At 35.0% G+C, this 16,936-nt stretch overlaps 1 protein-coding gene across 4 annotated transcripts in view; it reads left to right on the top strand.

Annotated features, from left to right (window-relative positions):
* The window catches only part of IL1RAPL1 (interleukin 1 receptor accessory protein like 1), a 664,262-nt gene that overhangs the window by 104,335 nt on the left and 542,991 nt on the right, over positions 1-16,936 (top strand). The gene's annotated exons all lie outside the window — the stretch shown is intronic.

Here is a 16,936-nt window from a genome sequence, read left to right as displayed (position 1 = left end):
CTCCCTAATATAAAGGGCCACTCCTCCACCTCTTCTCCCTTTCCCATCTCTTCTGAAGAGCTTGTAGCCATCCAATGCATCACTACTGACCATGTGAGTCATCCCACCACGTTTCTGGGGTGGCAATTACATCATAGCTCTTCTGTTGGACCGTGGCCTCAAGCTCTTCGTGTTTGGTACCTATGCTGCATGCATAACCATACATGCACTTCACCTGGGCTAGTGATTTCACCCCTAACTCAGGCTTACCACCCTTGGCTATACTTCCAGAGCTCAGCTGCATCCTCTTCCCCCTTCAAACCTAGTTTAAAGCCCTCTAAATGAGTTCTGCCAGTTCATGAGCTAAAACTCTTCTGCTCTTAACAGAGAGATGGTACTCATCCAGTTCCAGGCCAGGTGCCAGAAAAGTTGCCCCATGACCAAAAAACCCAAAATTCTGCCCATGACAACAACCCTTGAGTCACTTGTAAAGTGGGGTCTCCTATTCCTTTCACCATTTTTCTCTGCCACCAAAGAGACTGAGCAGGACACTACATGCATTCCTGCCCTATCAACCACTTGACCCAGTGCCCTAAAGTCCCTTTTAATTGCCGTGACGCTCCTCTTTTCAATCTCAACCCCGCCAGCCTGGAGTATCAGCAGTGGGTAATAATTGGAGGGCTGAACCAGCCCAGGGAGTCTTTTGGAACATCTTTCTATCAATGTCAATTTTAAATTCCACGTATGAAATAGAAAACAAAACACCTACAAAAGGTATATTTTCTTTTTCTGAAAAATTGGTGCTTATAGTCCTTTGTCTACTTCCAAACACTGTCAGTAGCTTCTTAAAGTGCTACTGTAGATAAAATTCCAATAGGTATACAGTCCATCCATATTTCTGTCTCTTTTTCATCTTTAGTATTATATTGCCCGATCATGTATATTTTGGTGTATTCTGGGAGTAACTGCCCAGTCTTTTCTCCCTTCTTTGTGAAGAACAAGGATGCCTTTAGTTTAGCCCTGTCCTTTAGAAAGGGAAGCATGGGTTTATGTTTCCATCACGAGTCTTGATGGCATCTCAAGGTAATCAAATTCTGGAAAAAAAAAAGTTTTAGTTTTTATTTAACCATTCTAATTTAGGCATTTACGTTGAAGTTTCCAGAAGAATGTATCTGTCTGTGGTTGTATATTTACCCATATATATGAATGAAAGCAACAGGCTTATTTTCAATAGGATGATGCATATTTTACCTGCAAGAATGGAGCATACACTTGACTATTCACAGGCATTTTGTATCTTGCCCAAAGAATTTGGTGGAAGTTAGACCAAAGACAAAAATCAACATCTGAGCATTTATGTAAATAAAATATACAAATACTTGAAGACACATAGGGATTCATCAGAGAACCACTTGACACATTATTTTAGTTAGAACCTACAATTTATTCAATTTTGACACATTCTGTCACATCCTCTATAGAAAGCTATTTAGTGGTTGAATGCAGGACATTACCACTCTAGTTTCCATTAATTTATTGTGAATCTTATTTAATTCTTTAAAATTCTTTTTAGCCAATTTAGCTTCATCACAAGAGCAATGTTGATCTGAATCAGTCCTGTGGGGATGATTTTTTATGGTTAATTAGGCATTCATTAGCTGCTAGCCCATAGAAAGCAGGATGTTTCTTGGTTTAACTCTTAATCAATCAATTAACCCTGTTCTTCCTGTTTAATTTAGTAGACACTGAAAAAATCATGGAAATATCCTTTCAGTCTTCTTGGAAGAATAACTGTTCTAAAATAAATGCTGAAGAGGATATGATAAACATTTTTTCTCACTGATGTCAAAATAAGTATACAAAAAATCACAGAATTATGACATCTTTAGATTTTTTTCTCTTGACTATGCTGACATTATGGAAATTGAGTTTTACTTTATGTGATGTCTGAGTCTACAAGCTAAAGCATTTGATTCATATTCTGGAATGAGTCAGTATTAGCATACTCTTTCACATAGGTACATTTCCTTAAAATAATGGAACACGTTTTCAGCTACACAGAGTACTTATCCTTCTAAATACACTCAAGTAACTTGCAATAATTTCAGCTCTTTTTTTCTGGCAATTTTTGATTTCCAATATTTTCTTTTCATTCAACACATGGATATTTTTCATGTTTATTATGCTATGATGGAAACCAAACTTAGCCTTCTGATTTCTGCTTTCCTTGGAGCTTCAAAGAATTGAAAAGAAAAATAAATCAAGCTTGTTTTAAAGACCAGTCTAGTGTAGATTGATTCGTCTCATTTGAACAAATTTAACAAGGTCTTTCTGACTCTCAAAGAGTTATTATCTGATTACTTGTGAGTCAGACCCTCAGACAAAGGTCTGACATGGCAATGCTAATCGGAAACTAAATTGTTATATTATGTATTTTAATAAGTTCTAGAGACAAGTCAATGGAAATGACTGTGATAGAGTGATTCAGTAAAAAAAAAAAAATAGTCTCACCAGAACCCGTAGAGTTTTTAAATGAATTAGAATGGCTTGAAATCCAATGGTGTTCAAGCAGCTGTAATTTCAGCATTCCATAGGGCATTTCAGGGGTTTGTCTGGGATTCACAGGAACAAATGATGCATAACATAGAACAGTGAAATGGAATATGCATATTTTTCATTTTTCTTTTTCCTTTTAAAGTGCTTTTGATATGAGCATTGAGGTGTTCATAAACATTTACAAAAGCTACATTCCAGTGTCATTTTTGTCCACACATTAATGATAAAAGTAATCTGTGTATCCGTTAGAGTGGTTAGAAAAGAAAAAAAAAAAAAAGAAGGAAATTCTGTAAAGGATACTTTAATATAAATACTTCCTTAATCTTCAAGCAAAGAAGTCTTTCAGTGTGATGTTTGTTGTTTCTAACAGATTTAAGTAATGTAAGATCCCTGTATAGCTCTTTAGCTGTTCACATTGTAGTGAAATAAGAGAGTCTACAGGACGCACAAATAACTTTCTTTTTTAACAATAGAACTACTTATTTTTTAAAAGTCTTTCAAAGCCAATAGAAATTGGAAAACAGAATACTGTAGCACCTCTGCATGTTATTCATTAAGGCAAAGACTAATTCAAATTTACAGGAAGAAAAACAATCACATTTTGCTCTAATTTTTTCTTCATTTATTTTATTTTTCTGAGGTTAATATGTGTTAAGATTATTCATCTTATTTCAAATTCTTCTTCTAGAAATGCAGTTAGTCACACAACTGGAACTATGTAAGCTGTCCACTAATGTGTGCATCAGATTTAACTTTTTGTGACAATTAATTGTGATTTTGGTCTTCACAATTGAATCTTCATATACCTGTTAACATGAAAGGTGCAGGAATCACCTGAGAGAAGCAGAAGAGTTTGCATAATTTAAAGAATCTGAGGACAAATCAAGACTCTGTGTCTGGAGCGTTTGTAAATGCTTTTAGAGATCAATAAAGTTGAGCTTGTCACTCTTCTATTTGTCTAAATGAAGGATTGTTTCATAGGAGTGCTTCCTCTCAAGGATTAAATTTAAAAAAAATTAAGGGGAACAGGACAGTAAAGCAATTCCTAGTTTGTTTGGTTTTTTTTCAGCAATACTGTTTTCACAGGGAATTCCTAGAAACAAATAAAGCAATGCTGTACCTGTAAAAGAGCATATTAATGATTTTGTGTCAAAATAATAATTTGGTTTTTTTAGAATTAGAATTTTATATTTTCTTGCCTACAAATATAAAACTTTGCTATAGTAGTAGGGCAATTCAGGACTTGGCTGAATATGTTTGAATGGAAACATGTCTTTGGTTTTGTCAGCAAAGAGTGTTTCTATTTCAAAGACAAATTTGTCTTTTTGTCTCTGTGAAAATGAAAGCATTTGAAAAAAGGAAGGAAACTGAACATTACAGTAAATACAGTTTAATATGAGCCTTGTACCTGACCTGGAGGTGCCATTTAGCCAGCACAAAGCTAGGAGGACTTACAGATGCAGGTTTATCTTTTTAATGACTAAAATCAAGGGAAGGGAAGGGAAGGGAAGGGAAGGGAAGGGAAGGGAAGGGAAGGGAAGGGAAGGGAAGGGAAGGGAAGGGAAGGGAAGGGAAGGGAAGGGAAGGGAAGGGAAGGGAAGGGAAGGGAAGGGAAGGGAAGGGAAGGGAAGGGAAGGGAAGGGAAGGGAAGGGAAGGGAAGGGAAGGGAAGGGAAGGGAAGGGAAGGGAAGGGAAGGTGTGTTAGAAGCTGAAGGATTTCTATTAAGGTAGAGAAGATTTAGTGAGCCAGAAAAAACACATACATGAATACGGAGGATAAAACCCCCACAACAGATTGAATGAGTTGTATCAAAGTCATTAAAAGTAGTGACTAAATGAGGATGTATGAGTTATCAATGTTCTCCTGTCTTTCAGGCTGTGAAGCAAAACACCAGAGTGGGTTTACATGAGTATCTATCATAACTGTAAAACAAAATCAGATTATTTGGGATATGAATGCATAATTAAATTTTTGTTTCATTTAACTGATTTATTGTGTTTTTGAGATTAATTTTTGGTAGATGGCAGTGCTCTCTGGTTTAGGGTAAAATTAAATACCAGAAAGTAAGACTGGATTTTGGATTGTTCTGATTTCCAAATTCTATTCTAGCTGTTATAATTAAAAAACATGTCAATCTTTGCTTATTACAAAATTTATCGTAGTTTTCTTTATAAAATTTGTAAATAGATGCAGAATGCATTTTTTATAGGTCACAAAATTCCTCCTTTACTGTTCCATTGTTTTGATCAAGGGCACAGTGTGGTCACAAACTCAGTTCTCCTGGTTATATCATAATAGCGTACCTGCACTTTCCAAGAGCCTGGTAAGATAAATCTGTGGAAAATTAACTGGAGGATTTTTTTATTATTATTTTATTTTTTAATGTGCTATATCAATTTTCATCAGGTCACAGTAAAGCACAGTGAAAATGCAATTATAGCAAAGACAGATATTTCACAAAGTATCCTCAAACTCCTAAGGAGCCGCTGGAGGTGTTGCAATAAAAATATTTATACTCTGTGATCTTATTAGACCCTAGTTTTCTGAGATTTATGAACATCAGTAATCAGGAAATAATTTCTTGTAAAAAAGTGAGACTTGGGCTTTTTTTTTCAGCTTTAGGACAAGTAGAACAACAGTGTGAAGTCTGGTTACCAGGGAGTCTTTACGGATCTCAGCACTTCACATGAGAGAGGAAAAAGTGCAATACAAACAACTTGTGGCAGTACTGTTTGTTTTGTAGATTTTTGGGGGCAGTTAAGAAGCTTCTTTTCATTAGTGACCCCAGGACAAAATGATACAGAAGATTTTCAGATGGGTCATATGGTATTCTTTAGCTGATTCTCAAGAAAAAAGATTATTTTAACTTACAGTGTCGACTATATAGATGTTATCCATAGTGTTGTTGTATAAATTACTTGGTACACACTTTACTGAGAGTGGAAATATTTAAAACATTTCTAGTAATATTCAATGGAATTAAAAATGAAAAGTTCCTGGTTTATCATGTTTTAAAATATTTTATACTTTTATGCTTAATGAATAGTGTCAGAGTAATTCAAAATGTTGGGTAACTTGAAGGTAGAGGAAACAAAGAAAGTATTTATTGGAAAAATTGAAATTTGCATCCTCTTTAGCAGCATCTCAAATGATATGTAGCCAAATTGGTGTTGCTACATATTCCTCAGAATCTCTCCAGAGGTTTAAAGAATATATCTTAGGAGTTTTTCACTGCAAACCCTCACTAATGTAAAAGGCTCTTTGTTCTGCCAGGAAACAGACAATGCATTTTAGCTCAGTTGGAAAATTAATAGCTCAGCAAGATTTGCTTTAAGAAGGTCAAGTATTGTCTAAGATTATACCTCTCATTCTATGAATACATTTTGCCATGGACTGAAAATCATTCCTATGTACAGCCTGATACCCTGAGCTAGTTTATAAATAAAGTTACAGCCAATACTTGTTGAAATCCAGAGTTTTAAATGCAGTCAGTTCATTCAGGAGATAAACAAGTTTGTCCAGAAATACTTCAGGACTATATCACATAATGAAAATTATTCTAGTACAAACTGAATCTTATACATAATAACATAATGCAATTTTTAACATTTACTTTTGACTTTTTGTCAGGATCAGCATCAGAATCAGTTTTTAGACTGCTCATTAAGACTGAATTCAGAATTTGGCAGTCTCTAAGTACCTTGGATTGCGTGAGATCTGTGCAGTAATAAATTAGCCTTTCCTGTTCTTTCAGACCTTGCTACTACAATATAAAATTGACTGCCCACATGCAATTAATAAATAAAGAGTGTTTACTTATATTTTAAGAGCTCTGTTTCAGAATTTAATGTGTAGTAAGACCAGTCTCAATACAGCACGTAGAGAGCTCGAGTGACCTAATTAAATTATTCAAACATTTGTTAAAATCAAAGGATATGAAGATGTCTTCATCTTTTTTCATCACTTCCCTGAAATCTGGGGGAAAAAAATCCCATCACTTTACATTTACTGGCAAGGACTTTGAAAACATTTTATATTATGCCCTAGTAATACATACATTTAATTAAATATATCTGTCAGCAGTATTGAAAAGACTTACTTATTGATAAGTGCAGCTAGGATAAAGTTAGAAAAGTGAGTACAATGCAGACTCTGTCATCTCCTACTATGATTATTAAATCAAGTTAGCATTCTCTCTCTTTTTTCCTAGTTTAAATAAGAGCAACTTGCTTAATCACTGTTTGTCAGATGCAGTAATTAACATTTCATTAAGTATTAATAAATCGAGTAATGACCATGGGGTGGTTTCTTTTTTTAAATGTAAAAAAATTATTCTTATGTTGTCACCTTTTCCCATCTTTTCATTCTAATTAGGGTGCTGTCATCTTTCATGACAATCAAAATACTTTTACTGATTTTTTTTCATCTACTAGAGCAGAGGCAATAGGTTCAGACCAACCTAGAAGTCCTGAATTGATGCTTTTATTTTAATAATAAATTTCTAAATGGAATAATTTAAGAACAACCTGCTCTAGATAACTGTGTGAAATCCCAGTAATCACTGGGAGACCAGACAAAATTTTGTAGTAAAAGATTTGTTGTAATAAAATCTATTAAATTAAAGCTTGAAGGGGAATATTGAATTATCTGATCTTTTATGGTGCAAACTGCAAAATTCCATGTAGTCACTTTCTGCACTCGGTCGCGTACTTGCATAAAGAGAATAGATTTTTCAGAATTATAATTGCTGTTCTTTCATCTTCTGGTTCTGAAGTTTCAGATTTCGATGTTTAAGATTAGACAAGTAGATGTTCAGGTTGCTTTGTTTGCTTGCTTTTGTGGTTTCTTTTATTTTAAGGAAAGAAAAAAGACAAAAGTATTATATCTTAAAATTGCTGAGCTTTGAGGAAAAGAAAAAAGAATGAACTGATGAATCAAGGGACAAAGAAAGTATGGTTTTTATCTTCTAATGCTCCACTAACAAGTTAAAAAGGAGTAAAATAATTTAGAAAGTCACGGCACATGAAAACAAAAAGGGGTTTAAGTTTGGTTTATTTTCTTGAGAGGACACATCTGCAGATCTTGGTGCAGTACTGTATAAATAATAGCAGAAAGTTAAAGTACATTATGTTGCTTCTTTATGAATACTTTAGTCAGTAAGCTTTTCAACTAATAAGTTTTTCACATTTGAAAAACAAAAGCATTGTATTTTAAATTGGAATATGTCTATACATAGGTCAATAGGTGAGGATTTGATTTATTGTAGAGCTGTTAATGGGTCTATTTAGGCACTTCTATCATTTTGCCCTATTTTTCCTATAAGCAAAAAACCAAAACCACAACCTTTGTGTAAGTTCAGTAGGGTTTTCATACTTGTCACTTAAGAAATCTAAAAAAACACCCCTACTTGTTCGTTACCATCACATTGTAACCAGTGATACATCTGCAACTCCAAACCATTTCCTTTAATTATGAAATCAAATAGAGCAATATACTCAGCAGTTTCTCAAATCCAAAATTTTTAGCAGTAGCAGTTAATTTTTTTTTTTTTCAGACATAGAAAGGGTCAAAATATGTTCTAAACACACATGTAGGATTGCCTTTTAGTCTAATTATTTAAACTTAAAAAACCTCCAAAGCATGTAGCTGGGACCAAGACACTGCTTTAGTGGTCCAGGTTTAATTACTTAAAGGTAGAGTCTGCCTTTCTTTGTGTTTTCTGTTGGTGTGAACACCGCTTTATAGAACAGTGTACGATGCTATTATACACTGAAATAATTCTATCAATAGACTTTAACCAATTTAATTTAGCTAAGGAGCTGAAGTTTACTATTTTTAAATCTCCCAAATTCACTGGTTCACAAACCCTTACCACATGAGAGACAAAGAGAATTGTTTAACTTCTCTGCAATTACTCAAGACCATTCTGTAAATATGACAGTCCAGCTGATTTGGGTGCACTGTCAGAGGGTATCTGTGTTAGGATGTGACTTCTGGAGCCAAATCACATGCATACATGCTTGTACCACCAAAGAAGAAGGAGTTGTTACAGAAAACAAGTAACCTGAAACATTCCCCAAAATCTACTGAGCTTTCTGCAGCAGTCACCTTTGCATCATTCTCATTCTCTTCAGCAAGACTAAATGATTTCTCTCTCACTCCAATTAGACAACATTGTATTAGTATGTTTCATGTTTAATTCCAGATTGTGCTTTCCTCCAGGACTTGTATTTTGAAAGAACTGCTGAGAATAGATGAAGTATCCTTTACCTGGGTCTTTGCCCCCATGTGATTATACTTCTTGTAGTGCTTGGAAGCTGTGGGATATCCTCCATGCTCCCTTTCTGAGGCTCTCAAAACTTTTAAAATCTGCCATGTGATGATATTTCGAGTTGAGTTAAATCAGATAATGTTTGAACTTGTTTAATTTATGTACTCTTTTTCATGAAACGTGCGTTACTTCACTCACGAAGATTGTAATGAATTATTTTTATTATAGCTTCTTGAAGTAACAAGCTGTGAGTGTAACTGAGGTGCCATAAGAGGACAAAGTAAATAAACAGTAGTTTTTGTGAAAGAATACAGACTGAATTTTGTTCAGAACTGACTTCTACAAATAATTCTTATAGTTAAGAGCTGATATTTTTTTCTGTCCTTAGTATGTGCTGCAATTGCGGTCTTGGTTAGGTAATAATTATTTGTTTTTTGTGAAACAGAACAACTCAATTATGATAGTATTTGAATCAAGACAGAAAGCATAAAATATGCTGGCTAATTATGCTCTGGGTTTTTTTGTTTGTTTGTTTGTTTCGTTGTTTCTTTGTTTTTTTTTGTTTTTTAATGGAAAATGACAAAATTATAAGCCCTATGTTCAGCAGAAGTGGTCTTACTTAAAAGTTGCACAAGGTGAAAGCTTTTCTGTGAAGAAAAGATATTAAAGATAGTTTGATTAATTTTATGTCTACTGTGTCTGAGATTAAACTGCTCATTAAACTGTACATTTATTGTACTCTTAAAGGTATTTGAGGGCTGCCTGGGCCAAATGATTGTGCTGTTACTCAAAAATTTTTGGGCTCCTGTGGATGTTTTGCAGCATGTTTTGTGAAAATTTTCATCTAAAAGGTTGCCAGTGCCATAAGGAGGAATAAATTCTGAATGTTTGAAGAAGTTCTGGGAATTTAATAGCCTACCTAACTCAGTACCAAATGCATACATATTGACATTATTTGTGAATATATTGCTATAAGAATTTTTTTCTAATTTTTTTTCCAATTTTTCTTAGGGTCCTCAAAACTAAATTTGATTTCTTACTTTTTCTGCCATGAGGATTAGGTGGGTTAGGTCAATGAGATGTTGCCCTCTGTGAATATAACTCAATGACTGGAAGGATTAACAATATTAACAATCATTTTGAGGATATTTTAAATAATCTTTGTAAAATTGTAGAGCTGAATTAACCTCTGCCTTCAACAGATTTACCATAGCCAAAAAAGAATTGTTTATATCTTATAATTTTTTTTCCCCCAAAGCCTCAATATTACTTTTCACTAAGGAAGGATATTTTATGTATTTCTTAAAATAGAAATCAAAGATTTATTGTTTAATTTTTTATTTATGGTGGGTCTCGGTTAATAGAATTACACATTTATGAAGATAATATAATTTGATAATCAAATGACCTCATAAAAATTTCTTACTCTCCCATAGGTCCTATTAACAAACTCAGTGCTTAGTTCACTTACCAACTTGTCTCCCTTTCCTTTTCTTGTGCTAAATTAAGTGTCTATACTTGAAGTGCTGCTGTTTAATTTAAACTGAGGTGCAATTTATTTTTCCTTCATGCTGAAAGGGCCTCAATATGGAAAGATTTTCCTAAGTTAAATGTTGTTGTGTACCAGTGTAATTCCTGGTCCTACATGAAAATACTTGTGCTTCCATAAGGCACTATTTAATAAAATTAATTAATCCCACCCCTAGGAAGTGTAACTGGCAAAGGCAAAGCAATGAGAGATTTTAGTGTACAAAGCCATAGCAGAGATGGACACACACCTGTGTTTCTTTCAGCCTTCTCCTTGTGCTGAGCTGGTGAAAGAATGTTTTGCCAAAGGCCTGTGCTGCCTGATTTCCATCCTGCTGATTCTCCATGCTGCCTGAATCTCTTTTTTGCTCCCTCATTCACACAGTTAAATGGCAGAGCCAGAGCAGGGGGGCACTGGGATGACAGAACACCCCAGGCAGGAGCCAGAGGTGTTGGCCCTGGAGCTAACAAACAGAGCAGGGACCCTGTCATCTCAGACAGGGCACAAATAAGAGCTTCTGAAACACACAAACAAAACCCAAATAGAAGTCACTGGCAAATAAAATAAAAGGAAGTAATCAAAATTTTGCAGGCTGAAGAAAATAAATTATTCTGGTGATTACCTGTACATACTACCATCTGATTTTATATGTAACTTTTTCCCCCTTATGTTTAACTATTTGATCTTGATTCATGAAAAAACTTACTGTAGGTTGGCATACTGAAAATTCTAACTTTAAGGTATGTTGTACAAGAGTTTTGTAGAGAAACAAAAAGAGCTGCCATGCATATTAAATGCCTTGCAAGAATTCCAGGCTTAGGGTTTTTTTTGTTTTTTTTTTTTTTTTTTGTCTAAGTTGGCAGTGTATACATTTAAACATTATTTTGAGTAATAACAGCGAGCAAGAACAATCCTAAGTTTTAACAAAAGGCATGAATATGCTCCATATGGCCTATCTAGAAAAAAACCCAACACATTATAGGCAGGTATTTTATCATAAATATTGTCTTTACCCAGCAACCATTTTTTCAAAAAATATTTTTAACTTAGTGTTTGCATTGTAATTTTACAGCAAAAAACTCTCAGGTTACTAAAGTGGTTGTTTTAGACATGTTTTCATCTCCTATCAATAGTCATAGCAAATATAACTGTTGGATAATTTAATAGAAAAGGCTGTTTATGCAGATTCTGTCTTACATACATTTTTCTGCTTTTCAGTGTATTGTTCCTTAATAGCTCATTGCTACTATCATCTATTGAGGTCTTTTGTGTCATAGAGGAATCCCATGGGATTGGAGTCAGTTCAGGAGAACAATGACAAATGGTGCACTGGCTGTGAAAAGATCCTAGGTAAAATATGAGTTTCATGTCATCCAGTTTAATAACTCTTTAGTTAAACATGTCAAGTATTGTCTTGACCTTTCACAACCTAATTTTGAACATTATATAATGATGTAACAAGGTAAAAATTGGGAAAATACTATTAGCAGCAGAACTTTCAGATAAAGAAGTCTTTTAAGAAAACCCTGAAACAAATAGCTTTCTTCTAGAAATGTTACTGTGAAGACAACAAATACAAGCACACACATTATTTCAGATTGATTATAGGGAATCCAGGAATCTCAATGTATGCCTCACATGAGTGTGGGGAAGGCAATTCAGAATGATTATAGTCATTACTAGAGGCTGCCAGAAAGTATGCCAAAAGGGTAGAACTTTCTTCTGGTTCTCTAGTATTTAGCCCCTTCTCTTCCAGTGGAGATGGTATAGCACTTGTGGATGTTTCTTATTATTCAGTATTTCTATTAATGTGTGTGTACATTTTTAATTATTAGTATTAGTTGGAATTTAAGTACATAGGCTGAATAATTCACTGCTGTAAACACTGTATACAAATGCATATCTGAATTTATTAGCAGGGAAATGAATAATTTAAAAAATACAATATGGAAAAAAAAACTGGCAAACTTCTGAAGCTGTATGTGTAACTGGAGAAATACTAAGATAGGGAGAAGGATAAACTGAAATTTACCTAGTGTGGCATAGAAGTGACTCATAGTTCTGCACATACTATTTTTATACCTCCTGATATTAAAGGTGACAAGAATGTTCTCCTGAGGAAATTCTCTTCTTAAACAAAACAAACAACTTAATTGTCAGCCACTTGCCAAAAGAGAAGTTGTTAGGGATCGGTTTCCTTTTCTGACATTTTTGCTGTCACCCTTTGGTCACTGCTAGAGGAGGGCCAAGATGATTAGAGATGGAGAACCTCTCCTGTGAAAAAAGGCTGAGAGAATTGGAATTATTCAGATTGGAGAAGGCTTCAAGGGGACATAATTGTAGCATTCGAGTACCTGAAGGGAGACTAAAAGAGACATGGAGAGAGACTTTTTACAAGAGTGTGTAGTGACAGGACAAGGGGGAAGTGGCTTCAAACTGAAACAGAGTAGGTTTAGATGAGCTGTTGGGAAGAAATTCTTGACTGTGGCTATGCTGAGGCACTGGCACAGGTTGCCCAGAGAACTTGTGTCTGTCTCATCCCTGTTCAAGACCAGGCTGGGAGAGACTGAGCAGCCTTGTCTTGTCCACAGCAGGGGTTTGGAGCTAGGTGATCTCATGGGTCCTTTCCACCCAAGACACTCTTAAGATTCTATGATTCTCTGAACCAGCACTGCAGAGTTGAGAGTGACAATTTATTGCAATAATTGTTGGAATGGAATGAGGAAATCAGTATCTGAGAATCAGCCTGGGATATAAGGAGACTTGGAGCTGATTGCCTCCTCCTTTTGCTAGGCTGCTTTTGTGAATTATGGCATATCGGGCAATCTAAATGCCATTTTTCAAAGCTGTTTAAACACCTCAAGCTAGTTGTAATTAGTGGTGGTAAAATATCTTTTAGAAGAATGAGTTGTTAATTTCCATTTTTCCCATGGGTGTTATGATATTAGGGATAATAGTGCTCAAAAAAAAATCAGTTTCAGTGTTTAAACTGGTGAACCAAAAGGTGAGACCTTCCTTATTTGTATACAGGTAAGAGCTTATTTTCTTTTGGTGTTAGTGATGGAACAGTTTTTCAGGGCTGTACTCAGGTGCCTAAATATGAGTGTGTAAAGTGAGCAGTGTTTAAGATGCTGTGGGGATCCAGCTTGGCCTCTAGCTGCCCATGCAGAGCCTTCCTTCACTCCAGCATCACATCTGTCAGCCACATGTGAGTGGGAAATTTTGAGTCTCTGAATGTATGAGCTTCTGCCTGACCATCTGGCATGATGTACTAGAGAAAAAAAATGTTTGAAACGAGGATAAGTCTGATATTTTCTGTATTATATTGTATTAAAATTTTAACTAGCCTCCAATAATCAAATACATGTGGTAGGAAAGTTACCATTGTATTTGTATAAGGAGCTGGCAGCTGGCATACTTGTGTGTGTGTGTAACTTTACTTTTATATTTTTGTGTATATATAAACTTTTCAGAGTTTAGGATTATGCAATGATTTGTTTGCAATACAGTAGTTTATAAAAATATTTTTTTTGTGAATCATGCCTCTTTTTAATGCAGAAAATAGAACCTGTAGATTGATTCATTATTTTGTTGTGTAGCAAACACATTTTATAATGGCCATAAGTCATACTACCCTGAGGGAGATTTTACAAACGCCCTAGAGAATTCAATGTTTCTTCTGCCTTATGTTTTGCCCCTGATGCCACAGCTAAAGCTGGAGTGGCTCTGGTGATGTAAAACTTCTGGTGACAAAGGACATTCTGCCCCACCTGACAGCTCTGGTATCAGCCCTGGCAATTACATGTCCGTGCAGAGAGTCACGCAGGGTGACAAATCTGACAGAAGGGAAACGTCCAAAATGAGTTGAAGTTGAATAAATTGACCAGGACTGACAATAGGGAGAAGAAAGATTGCAGGTAGTTAATATCAAGCCATTTGTGAAACTTTGTCTCAAAATACACAGAAACAAAAATTATCTTCTTAGTACCTACCATACTTTAGTAAAACAGCATTTTTACATGTAACATCACAGACTAATATTGCTGTACTTTTCTGTTGTCTGAAAGCTTGCATCTTTGGTTAAATGATAGGAGACATAAGGTTAGAGCAAGGCACATCTCAAAAATGTGCTTCTACAAATCAGAATGAAGAGTATGTACTTTGTTCTAATTATTTCTATATCTTACAAGTGAAACTGGAAATTAATCTAAGTACAGATAGAATGTTTGAAACTCAGGCTGTATTTCCAATAGGACTTTTTTGTAGTTTTATAGCACAAAAATGAATACTTAAAAGATGTAACAATTCTGATATTTTCCATTCTATTAAAAAATCTTGATGCAAGTAATTAAAAAAGGAAAAATATTTGGCTTTTCATCTTACACACTATTCATGAGAAAGTCCAGATGAAGGCTACCAAGATGACTAGAAAAATGAAGCACCTCTCCTATGAGGAAAGGCTGAGAATGATTAGGATTTTTCAGTCATGGGAAAAGAAGGCTTTAGGGTGACCTCAGAGCACCTTCCAGTACCTGCAAGGAGCCTACAAGAAAGGCGGAGTGAGACTTTTTACAAGTGCAAGTAGTCACAAGACAGGAGATAATGGCTTGAATTGAAAGAGGGTAGGTTTAGATTAAATATTAGGAAGAAATTCTTTACTGCAAGGGTTTTGAGGCACTGGAAGATGTTGCCAGAGAATTTGTGGATGCTGCAGCCCTGGAAATATTCAAGGCCAAGTTGAATGAGCAACCTGATCTAATAAAAGGTGCCCCTGTCCATGGCAGGGTCATTGTATCTATAAGGTCTTTAAGGTCCCTTCCAACCCAAACTGTTCTATAATCCTGTGATTCTATGATTCTGAGTAACTGTGGTGGTTGACCCTGGCTGGATGGCAGACACTGACCAAAGCTGCTCTGTCCCTCTGCACCTCAGCTGGATGGGGGAGAGAAAATGTAGCAAAAGGCTTGTGAGTCGACATAAAGACGCTGAGATCACTCACCAGTTGCCATCGCAGGCAGAACAGACTCAGGGCTTGCAGTCAGTTCATCCTACGTTTGTCTGTGCCATTTCTGCCTCTGCAGGGGGAGGAATCCTCCCACTCTTGACCTGCTCAAGTGCCGGGTCTTTCCCACAGGAGTGAGTTCTCCATTTCTCCTACAGAGTTCTTGGCAGCCTCTCAGGGAAGCCACCATGCCTCCCCCACTACCAAACCTCACCATGCAAACCCAGTACAGCAGTCTCTGCAGAGAATGTGACTAAACCATTTAGTCGTTCTTGTGGTTGTACAATACTCTTAAATCAGAACATATTTCCCAATTAATTTACTTAATGATAATTTAAGTGTATTTCTGTTGAATAATTGTCACTAGAAGTCTACAGTCCTGTCATTTACTCTAATACTCATTTAGCCTTTTCATCCATAGGTATACTCACATCATCAAGACATTATCCAGCTACATTATTCTAAATTTGTGTATATTTTTGATTCCCTTAGTTAACTTTTCTTATATATGAAAAACAGGAAGGAAGACAATATTTTCACTGAAGAGCTATGATCTTTAAAAGAAATTATTCATAAAAGTATTTATTTATTACTTTTATGTATGGATTCAAAGTTCAAGTTCAACACCTTGAATTTAAAACAGAAATGCAGAACACACATTCTTAAAAGTAATGTTGTAGGAAGGATGAAAGATGTAAAGGTCTTTGAAAATATGAAGTGTTAGAGAAGAGTACTATTGTGAAGGAGAGCAAGTAGACATCAAAGAATAATCCATTGCCCTCTAATATTAGTATAATTTAATCCAGTTTATTAATAATTGGATTAACTTTTCCTAAACAAATGAGAAATATGTAAGTAAATATCTGCATAAGTCTAGGTCCATGTAACTTACTAGGGAAAGAAATGATATTAGGTACATGAAGTTCTGCATCCTCTGGTCTCTACTTGCAAATTCCATTGCAAAAAGCAATAATTTATATACACTAACGATGCATTTAAGACACAATAGTTACAAAATCTTGGGTATCCCTTTTTAAAAATTGGTAAATAGATAACCAAATTACATGTAATTGAACATGATATGCAAAATAACTTTCTCAGATAACATAATTATTAAAAAATTATTGAAAAAAAGAAAGAAGAAAACCACTTAAAATTAGCACTGTACTGTTCAGTTACAATACAGAAACAAATCCCCACTGGGTGTCCTTTATATCAGAAAGAGGCAATCAGAAGAAAAAAATCAAGCATTAAATTACCGTGAAACCTGCATCACCATAAGTATGATGCATATTAATACATTGTCTGATTTCAGATTAAGTTCGTTGAACAGAATCATGGAAGTCAGGAATACTTTGTCTCTTTATCTGGATGATTTTTAATTTTTTTTAGCTGAGTCTCTTATGTTTGATGTACAGGTTTGAGGTAGTTGGCAATAGTCATTCTACAGAAGGACATATCCATCTACAGAAGGATAAATTCAAATCAAAACCTTGTTTTCTCTTATTTACACTTCATAACAAATTATGAAGTTTTGATATTTGACAGAATTTTGATTCTATTTTTTTTAAATTTGCATATTCTTTGTAAAGCTTGTGA

The sequence above is a fragment of the Passer domesticus genome, chromosome 2 (assembly GCF_036417665.1).
Source record: "Passer domesticus isolate bPasDom1 chromosome 2, bPasDom1.hap1, whole genome shotgun sequence".
NCBI lineage: Eukaryota > Metazoa > Chordata > Aves > Passeriformes > Passeridae > Passer > Passer domesticus.
Note: the sequence above shows the minus strand (reverse complement) of the source record. Positions and strands in the feature narration are given on the sequence as shown.